The sequence below is a fragment of the Notamacropus eugenii genome, chromosome 3, assembly GCF_028372415.1.
Source record: "Notamacropus eugenii isolate mMacEug1 chromosome 3, mMacEug1.pri_v2, whole genome shotgun sequence".
Classification (NCBI taxonomy): domain Eukaryota; kingdom Metazoa; phylum Chordata; class Mammalia; order Diprotodontia; family Macropodidae; genus Notamacropus; species Notamacropus eugenii.
In genome coordinates this window covers 37,910,682-37,928,039 of record NC_092874.1, presented here as the reverse complement: position 1 = coordinate 37,928,039, position 17,358 = coordinate 37,910,682, and the positions used below count along the sequence as shown (strand labels likewise).

The window sequence follows — 17,358 nt, the reverse complement described above, 5'->3', positions numbered from 1 at the left end:
TCTTTCCTTTCTCATTCCCCCTTTTCTTCTCTCTCCTGTCTTTCTCTCTCATTCTCTCTTTCCTCTTTCTCCTTTCTTCTTTCCTTTCATCTCTCTTTGTCTCTAATGCACACATACACCCTAACTCCTGCTGAAGATGACATTTTGCATCATAGGCTATGAGACTACTTCTAAGCTCAAACTGAAAGGAGGAAAATGCCAAATCACACAGCTCCCCCCTTCACTCCTTAAAACTGACTGTGATCTCCTCCAACGCACACACCTACATCAAGACTATGGTACTGAATTTGGGGGTGGCAAACAGACTTCTTAGAGTCAGGAACATTCCTGATTTTTCAAGACCGCTGGGCTTCTCCTAGATCTTGTGGAAGAGGGAGGGGCGCTGAGTGAAATATGGACAATAGGAAAACCTGGATGAATTGAGGTGGAGTCATGACTTAGTCATTGATCCTGACTGTATCTCTCCCTTTCCATGACTTGACTCAGATGTTTTCCTGAAAATTTTCCATGACAAACTTGGTTCTTTATTAAATTAAATGCAATCTTTTTCTCTACCTTATTATGTTTTTCAAGGCAGACAGAAAAAGACTATGCAATTTCTTCCCATGTATCTATCTTCTTGGGAGAAGGGCCCCAAGAAGAATTGAGAATTTAACTCTCTTTGCAGGCTGAGTGTTGGTGGGTCTTCTTGCCTCAGCATCTAGAGATTAAACTGGAATTTGTTACAGGGAGAATATTTATGGCAAAGCCAATTTATAGTAACCATCATGTCCTGTCCCTTGCTGCTCCCCTTGTGCTGGTTTCAGCTTTCCTCCAGAACAACACAATGACTTCAAGAACCATTCAGATTCAGGCTGGAAACCCAGATACCTGTGCTGGATGGCACCCATTTTTAAAAAATCTGGGAAAATGCTTGTATTTTCAACAATATGGCACAAGGCGACACATATGGGTCCCCAGTACTCTGAAAGAAGAGGTCAGGATTTTCTCCTCTCCACTCTCCCCATTCTTGCTTGCCCCCACCTGCCATCCCTCCAAGCCCACCAGCAGTCCAGCCACCTGTTACTGTCTATGGCCTCATATGTGAACCATCTGCCAACGGGGCTGACTGCAATACTTCCAGTCTCTCCTGCCAAACATGAATTTAAAGGCTCCTAATACCTTACTGGTCAATAAAATCCTTGGATCTATGATCTATTTCTTTTCTACAAAGCATAGAAATTTTTCTCTAGACATCTCTCTATCCATCCATCCATCCATCCATTTCGTTATCAAAGATGTATTATCTGTCTACGTTTGAGGCACTGTGCTAAAGAAACGAAAGATGAACAATGATGATTCCAGACCTTCAGGAGGTTACCAATGTTTCTGTGTTTCTGTTTTCTGACCTGAAAAATAAGCTCCCTTCCAGCTCTGAAAACTATACTCTTGTATACTATCAGAGAGTGGGGTGGGTAGTCCCAGGATCCCAATGATTATTTATTAATGATGAAGATAATTTTTCCTGTGTGAAAATGGTGATATTTAGAAATACTCTGGTGTGAGGAAAAAGCTTTCACAAAGGACCCCAAGTAACTAGGGATAGGAAGAGGTATAGGGGATTCACAGTAGACCTTATAGTCAGGAAGACCCTGATTCAAGTCCTGCCTAGGACCTCTACTGCTGGCTGTGTTACCCTGAGTAAGTCACTTTTAAAGTGTCCCAGGCAACTCTTTAATACTCTGTTACAGGCCTGTCTGAGCTCCCCTGAATCAGTGAATCACAGGTTTGACCCAAAACAAACCAAATCAAACTGGGGATGGAGGACAGGCTGCCAAATGTTTCTTTCTTTTACCCCCTACCTCAAGACACCTTTTTGAAACATGCAAAAAAGTGTCTTGAGGTAGGGGGTAAAAGAAAGAAGCATTTGGCAGCCCACAAACCCCTCACTTCAAGAAACTGATAACGTCAATGAAAATACTTTGATGAGAAGAAAGTCAATTACCAAGAGTTAGTGCAAAAATCATTATTCTTATTTCTGGGTCATTTTTACATATTCAGATAGTTCTTCAATGTGCTTCTCAACATTGTTGCCCCACCTTGAACCCGGTGCTCATAAACAGTATGTTAGAGAGACATGGTGATACATGAGGAGAAGAAATCTATTGATAGGCAGAGAAAAGAAGGGAGAAGGGTAGGGGTTGATTTCTCTCTCACATAGACCTTGCTTTAGCATCTTAGATCACTGCTGTGGTGCTGGTACATTCTGGATACCTAAGAATCACAAACAGTCACAGAAACTCAGAATTGGAAGGGACCATTAGCTGATTTGTTTGGTCCACTGGGTGTGTTCATCCTTCGTTGCCAAAGAAGACCATGCCATCAGAGAAATAATGACATAACTTGCACTTGACTTTGTTTTGAGTGAGGGAGGGCTGTGCAGGTCACCAGCCTCACTTCTCCTAATATGTGATCCAAGAGTTATGAAATTCATTGAGCCTGAAGATGGATTCTGAAGATAACAAGCTATTTCTTTGTTGTCATCAGTAAGATTTTTGGAGATTTACCTTGCCAGATTTCAAAATATATTATTGTAACCTTTGAGTCAGAGACGACATGTCCCATGACATGAAGTGCCCAGTGGATTTTCTCACTCTCTTGGCTTAAGACTCCCACTGATAAAATCTGGGAAAATGACTGAATGGTATTTTCTCCCACTTAACATTGTTGGGAGGCTAGCTTGGAAGCAGAATCAAAAAATTTGATTTGAAAGAGACCCCTGAGGCCTTTTGGCCAAGCTGTGTCTGAGAATGTCCTTGATGGCATTTTCACCAAGTGGTCACCTAATTTTTGCATTCTAATTCTACTTCTGGACATCCTTAATGGAAGGCTTTTAATTGAGGATTTTCCTTATCTGCCTCTCTGACCCTTTTGCCCAGTGTTCTGAGTTCTGTTTTTTGAGGACAGGGAGAAGGATCTGAATCCCTCTTCCTCATGACAGGCTTTCAAATACTTAAGAAAATTATTGATTCCTTCCTCCTCCAAGTCTTTCCTTTTTTTTTCTTAAAAAAATATATATGTTGAACTTCACATCAAATAAAATGAACATGTCCATATATGAAGTAAAACAGAAAAAGTGATTTCATATGAGACGGCATTACATACAGCTTGGTTTTTCTTTCTGTTTCTTCCTAGTTTCTTCTGTGCATTTTTAAAAAAATGCTTCCATGTTCCTCTTTTCTTTATATGCTTCTTTTCTTTAGGTGGGGAGGAGGCAACTCTGTCACCAGTCCCCTTCTTCCCCTTATGATCTCTATTGAAAAAGACAAGCTCTTGTAACATATATAACATGCTTGTGTGTAGTTATGGACTGGGTAATTCTTCATATTTATATCTTTTGTGCCTAGACCAGTGCCTTGCAAACAGGCAAATACAGTATGTGTATGTATGTATATACACACAAATGTATATATATATATACATACATACATACAGTATATTACATATTTATCTATATCCATCTATCTACCTATCTATTACCAAGACAGCTAGGTGGCTCAGTGGACAGACCTCTGGGCTTGCAGTCATAAAGATCTGAGTTCAAATTCAGCCTCAGTTACATACTAGCTGTGTAACTTTGGGTAAGTCACTTAACCTCTGTTTGCCTCAGCTATAAAGTCAGGATAACAATAGAACCTACTTTCCAGGGAGTTATGAGGATCAAATGAGATGAAAATCACAAAATACTCAATACAGTTCTATGTGTTAGCTATTATTATTATGTTTTCTTATATAAAATATTTATATATGATATAATGTTTATAAATATATATATGTGAGATATATATATATCACATTCAAGAAAAACAAATCTTCACATTGGCCATTGCTAAAACTGTATGTTTCATTCTGTACCTTGATCTATCTCTTCTCCATGAGGAGGTAGCATGTTTCATCATGAGTCTTCTGGAATGATGGTTGCTCATTTCATTAATCAAAGTTCTTATGTTGTCTTTCAAAGTGGTGTTGTTATTGTCAGTGTTCTCCTGGTTCTACTCACTTCACTCTACATAGGTTCATATGAGTCTTCCCAGGCTTCTCTGAAATTATCTGTTTACCAAAAGGCATGGTAATACTTGATTACATTCATGTACCATCATTTGTTCAGTCATTCCCCAGGTGCTGGGCACCTCCTCCATGTCCAGTTCTTTGCCACTACAAAAAGATCTACTCCAATGATTTTTTCACACTTGCATCCTTTTCTTCTTTCTTTCATCTCTCTGATAGATAAGTCTAATAGTGTTATTTCTGGGACGAGGCTACAAGGTGCTTTCCAAAATGACTGGATCAATTCACAGCTTCACCAATAATGCTTTCATCAGTTTTCCTGCCGCCCTTCCTACAACTCTTGCATTTCTTTTTTGTCTTCTTTGCTAATCTGATGTGTGTGAGGTTTTATTTTGCCCTTTCCCTAATTATTATTGATTTTAGCATTTATTCACATGGCTGTTGATAGCTTGGATTTCTTACTTTGAGAATTGTCTATTCCTATCCTTTGACCATTTATCTACTTGGGGTAGTGGCTCTTATTCTCATATATTTGAATCAGTTCCTTATACATCTTAGATGTCAGACCTTTATCAGAGAAACACTGTAAAGATTTTTCTCCCCAATTAACTGTCTTCCCTTGCAATTTTAACTACATTGTGTGTGTGTGTGTGTGTGTGTGTGTGTGTGTGTGTGTGTGCGTGTACACTTAAAACTTTTTTAATTTTGGGTCAAATCAAAAGGGTCCATTTTGTCTTCTCTGATCCTCTCTAACCCTTTTTGGGTCATGAACTCTACTGATTCTTCTCATTTTCCTTAACCAGCCTGTGACATAATTTCCAGTCTATCCTTTGGTACTTGTAGGCTTATGAATGTCCTTCCTAAAATGTAGTACTTCAGATTGGTCTGGCCAAAGCCTAGGAGGGCAGGACTATGCTCCTTTCCCTCCCCACCCCCATCTCTAGCCCTATTCTGGCCCCTCTTCTTACAGCCTAGGAAAGTATTACATTTTGGGGCTGCCTTAATGTTGACTCATACTGAATTTTCAAGTCTCTAAATCCCGCAGATTTTTTCCACAGGAATGCTGTCTAGCCATGCCTCCTCCATCTTGTACAGCAGATTTGAAATATAAAAACTGTAACAAATCATCATTCTTTAACAATCTTCTTGTCATGAGTAAAGATATAACAAGAACAAATGTACAGACACTTCCCCCCCCCAATATCTCTGGGGCATACTCTCCCCTTCATTCTCTAATAGAGTAGGCTTGAAATTTAGTTTGTTTCTTACATGGTATTGGTTCTACCAAATTCATGTCCAGATTCAGCTTAACTATCAGATGATTCCCTCTGCAGAAAGGGCTCCAGAAAGTCACCTCCAAAGGTTACTCCTTGTTCCTCAGAGCATCAAAACTAGATTGGCTGCCACATTAAACTTGGATTCCAACTCCCAGATTCCTGTGGCTCACTTTGGTTGAAGACTCCACTCATTGAAACTAGAATGGAAAGAAGGAATGAAAAGGCCAAGTAAGACCCATTTCTCAGGACCTCAAAAAGGGAGGACAGAGTTAAGGCCCTTCTCCTTACTGGTCCCTTACCCAGAGTACCACCAGAGCTCGGCTGAAGACAGTGAGACCTTTTGGAAGATGCTAATAATTCTGATTATGAAGTCAAGAAAAGCTCCTCCCAATCATATGGAAGCAACTGGAACCAGTTATAGACATCCGTACACGCTACCTTGTCTCTCTAGGCATTTCCCTCACGTGTCATTATGAGTCTTTCAGAAGCCATTTCCCTACCATCATCCATGGTGAAAAATATCATCTGACCAACTTGATAAGATCTGAAAGTGCGTCAGATTCCCCCTTAGAATGGGGCAACATCCCACCCTGGCACTTTGCAAGCATAGCTCTGTCCTATCTGACTTCCCTCTTATCCCAATTTACTCCCCTTGGCTCCCCACACCCAACTTCCCATGATGGTACTGGCAGGCTCAGCCCTACTCCCTCTTGGAAATCATGTCACTATTGGACAACCTTCCTCAAAAAAAAAAACCAAAAAAACAACCCATTGTTGTTGGTCCAATTCCACAGCAGCACCATAGCAACATGGTACTGTAAGGGTCTAAGCAGACGGAAAAATAAAGTGGGATAGACTGAGAAGAGAACAATATTTCAGTCCCTTTACTTACGAATCTTGATAAATCAAGAAAGCATTGACTTTCATTTTAAGTGTGCCTGGGCTGTTTCATTATGGAGAAGCCCAATGAGTCTTCCTCTTGGGCCAGCCCAGAGGGGAAGCTCCCTAGGACAGAGCCCTCAGGAAGTCTGGGAAACTAACCACTTCCCATGGGCTTCCAACATACTTCCTGACTGGCGTCTTTACAACTATCTAGTCCAGTCTGACTCTCCAGGGAGGCCTTCCTGATTGCTTCCTTCACAGAGTCAGGGAAATCTCTCGAGAAGACAAGACTACAATTTGAAAGAAGGAAGTCTACAGAGGTGGGGCCCAGGAAAGAGGTGAGAGTGGAGGACAAAGAGAGGGACCTTTAAAAAGATTACCGGAAAAATGTCTTTGGTTCTTTAAAAAAATTTTTTTCACTTTCTTTTAAAATATATATATATTTCAAATTATATGCAAAAAGCAATTTTTAACATTTGTTTTTAAAAATTCTGAGTTCCAAATTCTCTCCCTCCCTCCTTCCCCTCCTCCTGCCCTGAGACAGCAAGCAATTTGATATAGGTTGTGCAAAACATTTCTGTATTAGCCATGTTGTGAAAGAAAACACAGATTTAGCTCCTTTAAAAAAAATGTATTTAAAGAAAGGCATCCAATGTATCCTAACACGCAGTTAGGCTCCACGGTCATGCTTTAATGTATTATTTTAGGAAAGGAGGAATAAAGGTGAATAGGGGTTAGGAAAAAAATTATAACCATCTGCATTTCCTAATTTCTGAATTCAGGTATTAGAAACAATCTGTGTGTACATGAAAGTGAGTACTTGGCGAGTAAAAGGCTGTATATTGGCCCATGAGAAATTTACACTGGCAGTGAAGATGATTGGCTCTGGAACCAGCTAACTGTTTGAAGTTGGGCCAATCACTTTATGCGTTGGGTCTCAGCTTTCCTATCTTGATCCTAGCCAGAGGACAACTAACATCTTTTTCACCTCTTAAATGGGATGATTCTTCAAGTCTTAGCCTGGAACTCCTATCCCCATTTGAAAAACTGCCCTTTGTTTTCTAAAATAGAATACCTGTGAAGAGATTTTGTAGGACATCCAGGGGAGAGGTGTCTTGTATGGGTTCAGAGGAATAAAGAATAAATAAACTTCCAGGACCCAGGAATATTTAGCATGATTCCCCCATGGAGGTTTTGTCCCTTCAATAGGAAAAGTTATCTTCCCAACACAGAGTTAGAATACAGAAATGCATTTTCCCATAAAAACCAATGTGATAAGTGGTGCTTAGGTGTGGTGGAAACAGTTCTGACTACAATATTTCAAGCATCTGTGATTTATTGCCAGATACTTTCTCCTCCACATCACAACTCTTCTATAAAGAAGTAAATGGCTGGTTTTTGATAGTTGCTATGGTAGTTACAAAACATGCAACTCTTTGAGGTCAACCAACGAGCCTCTCCAGACTTAGCCAGGCTGATCATATACATGCAGTAAATCTCTTGGACTAGACCTGGAAACCTTCCAACTTAATAGGACTTGACAGAACTAGAATAAGGCTGGTGAACCCAAAGTAAAATCTATGGCATGATGGAAGCATCAATACAATTTGTAAAGAATATTCTAATTCTAATATTCCAATGGCTCTGAGACCTCATCCATGTGAATATTCCCCCCACAATGTTCACTAGTGCATTGTTAGTGGAATTGTAAAATTCTGGAAACCAGTTTGGATTTATGCAAATAAAGCAACTAAGACATCTATAACCTTTGGGAGATCCTACTGCCAGGCATATAGTCCAAGGGGGTCAATGATAAAAAGAAAAGCCCCATACACACCAAAATAATTATAACAGTGCTTTTTGGGATAGCAAAGTAGAGGAAATAAAGTAGATGTCCATTATTTGGGTATCTAAACAATCTATGGTTCATGGATGTAATGGAATACTGTAAATGTATACTGTGCTATAAAAAATGGTGAACATGATGAATACCAAATAACATGGCAAAACCTGTATGAACTGATGCAAAGCAAAGTAAGCAGAGCCAGGAAAACCAGGTGTGTGCATGAATTCAGAGCTAAAGGGGCTCCCAAGTGAGAAGGAAAGGGCAAAGTACCTATTTTGGTCCAGCATCATTTCTTATTGTTGCACCATCCTTCCCAGTCAATCAAGTAGACACTGCCTTTTTGTTTTTAACCAGAGGAATGGCAAGTGAAATCATCAATTCCACCCACTTAGAAAGAAATGTCAGAGGGGAAACAAGTCATGCAAGGATGCCCACAAACAAGAAGACACCAAGAGCCATACTTTTGTCATAGCTGTCCAGTAATTGTTCCTTGGTGTCTGGAAGTATGGGGTTCCACCAGTCTGAGCCTAACCCTTGGCCGCCTCTTTGCTTTCTCCCTTTGATAATATACATGCAATAGTGCCCTGTTGGAAGAGCGCTCAGGGACATCCTCAGGGCCTTTGCTTCAAAGCGTTAGCTTAGGCATTGCCCTCTCTGTCCTTGGGGCTGCTTTTCAGTCCTTTTGAAGTTGCAGGGGGGAGATGTGATTTTGATCAAGTTTCTACTCTCCCCTTAAACCATCCAGAGGACTACACTGGATTAGAAATCACCAAACTTCAGAAATAGAGCCTAGATGGTTAACATGATGTCCCAGATGGTGCTTTCTTAGATCTCAGTGTTGGCTGATGATGTGACTGCTGGTCTTAATATTTTTTTAATCACAGTGGATGAGAAATATTCTATTTACTTCTTGAAAGGTAGAGTACCTTGGTTGGCTGGCCCTTGGAAGACTATGGGTTTTACCTCTGGTTCTGATTTGGAACCTTACCTTTGGGTAAGGCCTTTACACTCTTTAGGACTCTAAATCAGGTAGTTGGGATGACCTGGGGTGGGAACTGAGGAAGACAAGGAACATGTTATCATTTGACCTGAAAGATTCAACCATTAATCTCACCATTGGAGGAGCAACTGAGAAGGGAGTGGTAATCAATTATAATTTTGTAGGGAGTAGGTAAGGAGCATCAGGAAATAAATAGATCAGGGGTAGATGGCACAAGCTGGTGAGTGTGGAGGCTGTTGGCAAAGATAATATCTGGGTATAGTAGGAGAATCAATGGGGTGGATTTTTGTTACTTGGTGTGAGAGGACTGAACAATTAAGGTTTGCAAAGGGCTTTAACATTATCTCATTTGATACTCACAACAATTCTGGGAGGTAGGTACTATCATTATTCCCATTTTAGATTTGAGAAAACTGAGGCAGTGGAGGTTAATTTACTTGCCCAGGGTCACACAGCTCAAGGTCCACTGTCTCCATCTAGCCACCAAGATTGGATGAAGGCTCAAGGGAGCAGAATGGGCTCAGCTCCATGGCATGGTAGGGAGATCTCCTGTCTGCAGTGTGGTCAGTATATGGGAAGATGTGACCATCCATTGTTTACATCTTGGTTAGACCCTTTGTGACTTCCATCACAGTGGAATAAGGGAAGATAATTTCTTTGTAATCAGATCCAGTCTGGTGCTGCTTATCCTTTAGCCTCAAGGGCAGGGACTTTCTTTTTATAGCCTTGATGCTTAGCATAGTGCCTGGCATATAGTAGGCACTAAATAAATGTTTGTTGGCTATTATCCACATGTGGTGACAGCTGAAGTTTTTAATACTTCTTGTCCTTTAGCAGAGTACCTGGCATACCTGTGGCATTCTAGGGGGAATGGATCTATGAACACAGTGGTAGAGTCAACTCCCAATGAGGACCTGCACATCAGAGCCTGCTCTACTGATTTATGGTGTAGAGAGTTGCCTGGGGTATTAAGAGGGCAACTTGACTCCACCAGGATGTGCAACTGACTCCTAGGCCCACTCTCCATACCAGGCTGTCTCTCAGGGCAGCAGAAGGCAATCCTTGTGCAACATGGAACAGGCCGATGAACTCTTGGTCCATAGGAGGAGACACAGCACCCTCTCCTTGTGAAGATACTCTCAACCCCTCAGGGTTGCCCTTAGAGCTCCTGGGGGGGGGTGGGGGTGGGCAGGCAGTAGCCTTGCCATGGGGATCCAACCTGGCAGAGCAAGGAAATGCAAGATCCTCTCATGTGCTGCCTCTTGTGAAACAGAAACAATCCTTCTTCAGATACTTAGATCTTGGTTATCTTCCCCCAAAGTCAAGATTCTGTAAAAAACATTTACAAACATAGGGGTTTGTCCTCTAAATGGCAAATGAGGAAGACTAGTCAATAGATACAAAGAGAATTATCTGAGTTAAGTTCTTCCCAGAAAATATATACTTAAGGAAAAGGGCTAGTGGTAGAGCCAAGAAAAAGGTCTTGGAGGAAAAAATCCTGTGAAAAATAGCCATTGTAGAGGGCTATTCATGAATGCTGTAGAAAGAACAGCAAAATTGTAAAGAAGTCACATTGTACAGAGCCTTGTGTCAGTCAATAGCCATTAAACATTTATGAAGAACCTACTATGTGCCAACCACTGTGCTAAGCAAAAAGGATATAAAGAAAGGTGAAAGACAGTCCCTGCCCTCAAAGAGCTCAAAGCCTAATGAAAGAGAGAATATACTCACAACTGTGCACATACAAGATACATACATCTACACATATGTATATGTCCATACACATATATGTAGATATATGTATGTATGTAGAGTCAACCTCCCACTACAAGAAATTTTTTCCAATCTTCCTTACTTCTAAATTATCTTCAATTTATCTTGTACACACACCTTGTTTGTACATAGTTATTAGCACATTGTCTCTCCTATTAGACTCCTTGAGAACATGTTGTTTTGTTTTGCATTTCTTTGTACCCTTAGGGCTTAGTACAGTGCCTAGCACATAGTAGGCACTTAATAAATGCTTGTTGGTTGACTGATTGATTAGTTTTATGGACAAGAGGGGCTTGTGGATTACTACTCATCATTCCTTAGAATTGTTTGAAACTAACTTTATATAACTAGAAATCGTTTGAACCCAGAATGTTGCCCTGACCTGAGTAACTCTCTGGGAAAACTGGAGGTGGCTAAAAGGGATTTAGGGACTCCCCCAGGTCCTGGATCCACCCAAAACTTCTTGCTTTAGGTCCCCTCCCCCAGATCTTGTTTTAGGTCCACTCAAGCTTGTGTTTTGGCTTTGCCCAAATTTTATTGATTGTTTATATTTACTGCCATCCATCTCATTCTACTTTGTTTTCAAGTTGTCTTCTCAGAAACATTACTCTACTTCATACCTTGTCGTTTATGTGCAGGTACCTTTGTCTAAATCCTATATGATGTAAACCTTCCAGAGTCTGAAGGGAAGGCAGCTGTATCTTATTCCTGGCTCATTCTCCTCTAACCTAATAAGTTTTTTCCTAAAACTATTTAGGAGTTTGTTTTTTCCTCTTTAAGAAATTTTTGTCATAAGGGATTTTTCTTCTTTGAGAGGGAAAGGAGGATAGATAGATATAATGGGAAATATAGGTGATTTAAAAACAATAAAAATTTAACTTTAAAATGGATTATGTTCCAAAAATTTGTTTTTAGGTCAGTTCTTGAGAACTGAAATTATATTTGCTCATACCCACAATGTCAGTTCTTAACACAGTATATGTTGTTATTGTTCAGTCATATTTGATCCTGTTTGGGGTTTTCTTTGCAAAGATACTAGAATGGTTTGTGATGTCCTTTTCCAGCTCCTTTTACAGATGAGTAAACTGAGGCAAACAGGTTGAAGTGATTTGCCCAAGGCCACACAACTAGTAAGTGTCTGAAGTCAGATTTAGACTTACGGAGCTGACTTCAGGCCCGCACTCTATACACTGAGTCACAAAACTCCCCAATTAAAGAGATATTATATTATCTGTTGTTTATTGCTTTGTAGTATTAGAATACTTTCTTTTTTGAGCAATAAGAATAGCATTTATATAGCACTTCAAAGTCTGCAAAGCACTTCACACATATTGTGATTTCCTTTGTTTCTCACAACAACCCTGAGAATTAGGTGCTGTTATATATCCATTTTACAGATGAGGAAACTGAGGCTGAGAAACAAATGATCAAGGGAAAGAAAAACTAAGTGGCATTAGGGATTCATGAACATTAATTGGAGCAGACTGAAGTTGAGCCAGTTTTTGGAGAATGGAAATAGGTAGGGACAGCTGAAAAAGGAAAATACTGGTTGCCTTTAAAGAGGCTTTAGTGACAGTCAGTGACTGCTTCAGCCTGGGCAGAACTTCCAGATCAGAGCACACAGACTGCTCAGTAACTAGAGCTTGCAAACCTGGTGGAACAACAGATATGGCAGTGGCTGAGAAGCTGGGTATGATTCCCTTCCCCAAGAACTCAATTATCTGCCGGGAATGAGCCAATGACCCAGAACCCCAGAACCCCAGAACCCCAGACTTGGACTGGGTGCAATTTCCTTGGGGCCTTTTCCCTTAGGTTTGTTCTCATTGCCTCTGCTGATTCCACTGTGTTCCAGGCAGGCTAATGAGCCAGTCACAGAAAACAAGTTTTGGGAAAAGCACCACTTTGCAGAACCAGATGTCTGGACCATACTGCCTGGATAAGATGTTTTTAGCCATGAATATGAAGCCAGTGGATTCTAGATCCTAAGGCTGGAAACTTTAATGTCTTCCTTCCCCCCTCCCCGTTTGTGCTGCCAATTCAGGATGTTTAATTCACAGCCTCTGAAAGGAAAAGGAAAATTATATCATGACACTTTGAAATTTTTGATAAATGATCCTCTGTAAGACTTGGGAGATATGGGTGGGAATTCTATTGGGCAGCTTCTCCAAACCACCTGCCCAAAGAAACCTTGGTCCCTAGAGCCAGTACCTTTCCACTCTCCCATCTTACATGTCTGTTTTCTTGTACTGAATAAGACCACATAGGAGATTTTGTAAAATCACCCATTATATCCCAGAAGGCTGTTAGAAAAAAATCTTCTCTAAACATTTCTCCTGTCCTAGTGTCTGAGATAGCTGCTGTTGCCTATCCTTTGTTGTCTAAGAGAACCAATGACATTTGGAGGGTGATGGGTCAGCTGGGTGGTACAGTGGATAGAGTACCAGGCCTGAAGCCAGGAAGACCTGAGTTCAAATCTGGCTTCAGACACTCATTAGCTTCGTGATCTTGGGCAACTCACTTAACCTCTGTCTCAGTTTCCTTATTTGTAAAATGGGGATAATAATAGTACCTCTATTCCAGGGTTGTTGTGAGGATCAAATGAGATAATGGTAATTGCATGAAAGTGCCTCATTTGCCTAAGGCAGATATCTAGATAGATAGTGTTTACTGCATGCCAGGCACCAGGCCATAGGTTGTTAAGGTTGAATAGCTGAAGGAATTTTCACCCTGGGGTGGGTTACTAAGGTCAGTAGAATCTCAGTCTCCAGAGACCTTTAAAAGTAAGAGAGAGTCGATTTAGAGCTAGGAGGGACATTGGGACATTAAGTCTAATCCTCTCATTTTACAGAAGAGGAAACCAAGACTCACCCAAGGTCATATAGACAGCCAGCAGCAGAACTGGGAACTACGTGGTGTGACCTAATCCTGGCCGGGTCTTAGATATGCCTTAGTCCTGGATGAAGGGAAAAGAACAGAGTAGGAGATCTCTCTGTGTTCTGGCCAGTTTAATGATTCCTTGATATATAGCTTATTGTCCCAAGTAGTGTGAAAAATGTACAAAGGTATCTGATCTCTTTCATTTAAGAACTGGCATTCAAAGGCACCATGTCTTAGAGATGTTTTACTATTTAAAAAAACAAACAAACAGAACAAGGGGCAGCTAGGTGATACAATGGACAGAGCACAGTTCCTGGAGTCAGGAGGATCTGAGTTCAAATCCTGCCTCAGACACTTACTAGCTGTGGGACCCTGGGCAAGTCACTTAATCCTGATTGCCCCCTCCCCTCCCAAAATAAGCAGAATACAATGGAAAGCAAAATTCTTTTACCCTAAATCACTTAAAGATGAAGTCAACTCACTCCCTCTGCCCTTTGTTTTAGAGCAAACTTGTTTTCCTTAAGTTGTTCTCAGATTCTCATTTAAATTCCCCTCCTCCTGTGTCCTCTGGAAAAGTACCAAGCACCTACTCTTCCCTCCTTGGCAATTGGAACCATTCACATATTTGAAAACTGCAGTCATGTTCCTTCGTTCTGCTCTGCTCTCCACCCTACTACTCATTCTTTGGCCAAGCAATACATTCTGCATGCCTTTAATCTCATTCCTCATGAATCAGCCCCTCCATTCTTTCAAATAGTTGCTGTGGCCTTTCCCTGAACCACCAGGGTAGTCCAAAAACACTTCTGTGGGATTTTGGGCCTAGCCTTGCTCATGCCAGGGTACATATGTTTTCTCCATACTCCCTTCTTCTGACCTTTCTGGGAGCTTCCGTGCTCCATCCCTGTATAGCTGGAGCCCCATCAGTCAGCCAGCCTTGAAGGTCTCCCTTTTTTGTGGCATTCGAGATGGGAAACTCATCAGAAATGCCTGAATGAGAACCGGCCTCCTCTCTATTCAACCATGGTCCTCACTAGACTTCTCCATTTCGGAGGTGAGTGCCTATCAGCTAGGAGGAAGGAGGAGAGATTGATAAAATGTGGTTGTTCCAAGTGTGAAGCACCAGGGCTGATCTCCCTTCCTTCTCCTCTGGTCACTCAAAGTCCACTTTACCAGAAGTCCCACTGACCAAGTGAACAAGTGACCAGTCTGGCTAAATCCTTTGTTGTCCTTGTTCCTGGGCCTGGAAGTCTTTCTTTAGTCCTTAAGCCTTTAAAAAACACAATAATAAAAGTCTACTGCTGCTTTAAGCATTTCTTGGCCCAACTCTTTTGTGAAAATCTCAGGCATCTAAATCTGTAGATTGGTCTATAAAGGGCATACTTTGACTACACAGGAATCAGTTCTGGTAGCACTAAAAGAGATAAACTAAAGAAGGGCTCAAACATTTATTAAGCTTGTACTATGTGTAAAACACTGAGGATACAAGGAGAAGAGTAAGACAGTCTCTGCTCTCAAGTTTACATTCTAACGGGGAAGCTTTCAGCTGTACGTCAGATGGAAAGGTCCAGGGGTCTCTTCGGGGGCAACAGCAAAGCAGATAGTAATGTCTTTTCTGTAATGTCACTTTCACTGATTAAAACCCTATCAGTTTTTTATTTTGAATCGACTTTGGCGGCCAGAACTTTTTTTTCTGGATCTTGAGGAGCTATGACTGCAGCTCCTGCCAAAGCAGGTCCAGGCTGCATCCCCACAGGGGTAGCTGCTAAGGATGATGGCAGAGGGCACTAGGCTGGAAGTCTGGCTGTTCTCAAAACTTTCAAGTTCAAGCACTTGGGCTTTTTACAATAAAATCTAAGAGGAGATGGCAGTCAAGGTGGTGGTAATGGTGATGGTTTGACTTGCCTGGCACATGCTTCCTTCAAAGACAACACTACTATTAAAACAAAACCAACTAACTTTGAAAGACTGACAGCTAGAATGATTAAGCATGGGTCCAAAAGACTGAAGAGGAAACAACTGGCTCTCTGAAAAAAAGAATATGTTTGTACACCATTCACTTAAATGTGATCTAAATTTAATTATTATTAGTATATCTACATGACTTTCTTAAGTCTAGATGATCAATAAAACAATAAATTAAGCCTTACTGATGTCCAAGGTGAAAATGCTCACACTGAAAATTGAACAATTGTTCTCATGAGACAGTAAGAGCCTGTCTCTACCCCAGCTGGTCTCTGCCAAGGGCACAAGGGAAAAAGTCAAAGAGAGATTCCCTCTCAAAAGTCGGGTTCTTCCACCATAGCTATTTCTTTTCAATACTGCCATGGAAGGCTCTATCAACTGAGCTGGCTAGCTTGCTTTTTTGTATTGGTCCAACATGCATGCCTAATCCATCAGCCAGACAATGGCAATCCGCCAAATAATTCCATCAAGTTGATTTAGGGGGTTTCCTTCATACCTCTTAGAGGAACAATGCATATTGCTCCCTATAACCAAGTATGAAAGAGGTAAAACCTCAACACTTCATTGTCTCTGTCAATTTCTTCCCATATCCTACAATTTCCTCAGGTGAATTAGGGGGATTCAATCTGGAAGCTTTCTTCGCTAGGACCCCGGGCACCAGCCACCATCATTGCAATATGCCTACCCAGAAAAAAATTCTAGATTTACAGTTAGAAACCCTGAGTTCAAATACTGGCTTGTACTCCCTTTGTGCCCCTGCCTGGGCCTCTGTTTCTTCACTTACAAAATGAGAAAATTAAACCTTATGTTATCTAAAGTCTCCTCCAGTTTTAAATCTATGATCCTTTGATCTCTCTGCCTTCAACCCTCTGCATTCATGTCATTAAGAATATTCCCATCAAAGTGTCTGAGACTGACTGCCCCTAGCTTCCACTGTCAGTCACATTCAAGGCTGTATTCAGAAGACAGACCTTGGCTTTCCAGATGGAAAAAAATACATTTGGTTTTTCTCTTTTGACTCATTGATCTTTTCCCAATCTGCAAGCAAGGCGCTGAGCCCAAATTCATGGCATAAAGTCAATAATAATCATGATAAAGTCAATCATAAAGTTGCCATCCCAACAGGAGGCACTTTGCATCCTTTGCCCACCCTGGGTTTCAGGTACAGGTTAGTCCAATGAAACTATCATTTGCCCCTCTTGTACACAAGGGCCAAACACCAGCCCCATCCTCTGAGTTCTGCTAGAATCATCATCCAAAGACCTCTCCGAAAGTGTCTCACAAATATTCTATATATGTCTTTAAGTTTCTGATGACAGCCCTGGGGAGCCAGATGTGTGTATGCTGAGCCAAATTTGAACTTAATGAGTTCAGACAGCTCTGGTTCTCATGGGTGTGTTAAAAGCTGAATAGGCAATGGGGATACTTTAGCAGCTACACAGCACATAAAGCACATGTAAAGCTTTAAAATGGGTAGGGAAAAAGAGGAATCCATTATGTTAAAAAAAGCTAGAGTAAGTGACAACAGGTGCGAACAAGCTAAAGCAGTCTTTCCATAGTGTGAAAGGGGGAATTACTAAGATGAGGTCATTATCATTGTCCTATAAGAGGTCTCCGTCCATCCTGCCCATGCCATTAGATTGAGTTCTTGAATGCCATTTTTCATCAGGTGACTTGTTTCATCTTTGAAGATC

The 17,358-nt window shown here is 41.0% G+C and overlaps 1 long non-coding RNA gene across 3 annotated transcripts in view; it reads right to left on the bottom strand.

Annotated features, from left to right (window-relative positions):
- Nucleotides 1–17,358, bottom strand: part of LOC140532605 (uncharacterized) — a 115,949-nt gene that overhangs the window by 32,409 nt on the left and 66,182 nt on the right. For 2 of the 3 annotated variants that reach the window (XR_011976595.1, XR_011976594.1), the window contains 2 exons: nucleotides 5,317–5,521; nucleotides 3,895–4,089 (listed from right to left, as the gene is read on the bottom strand). The exons of the other annotated variant lie outside the window; for it this stretch is intronic. This is a non-coding gene — a long non-coding RNA (uncharacterized lncRNA). The remainder of the gene's footprint in view (nucleotides 1–3,894; nucleotides 4,090–5,316; nucleotides 5,522–17,358) is intronic. 3 annotated transcript variants of the gene reach the window in all.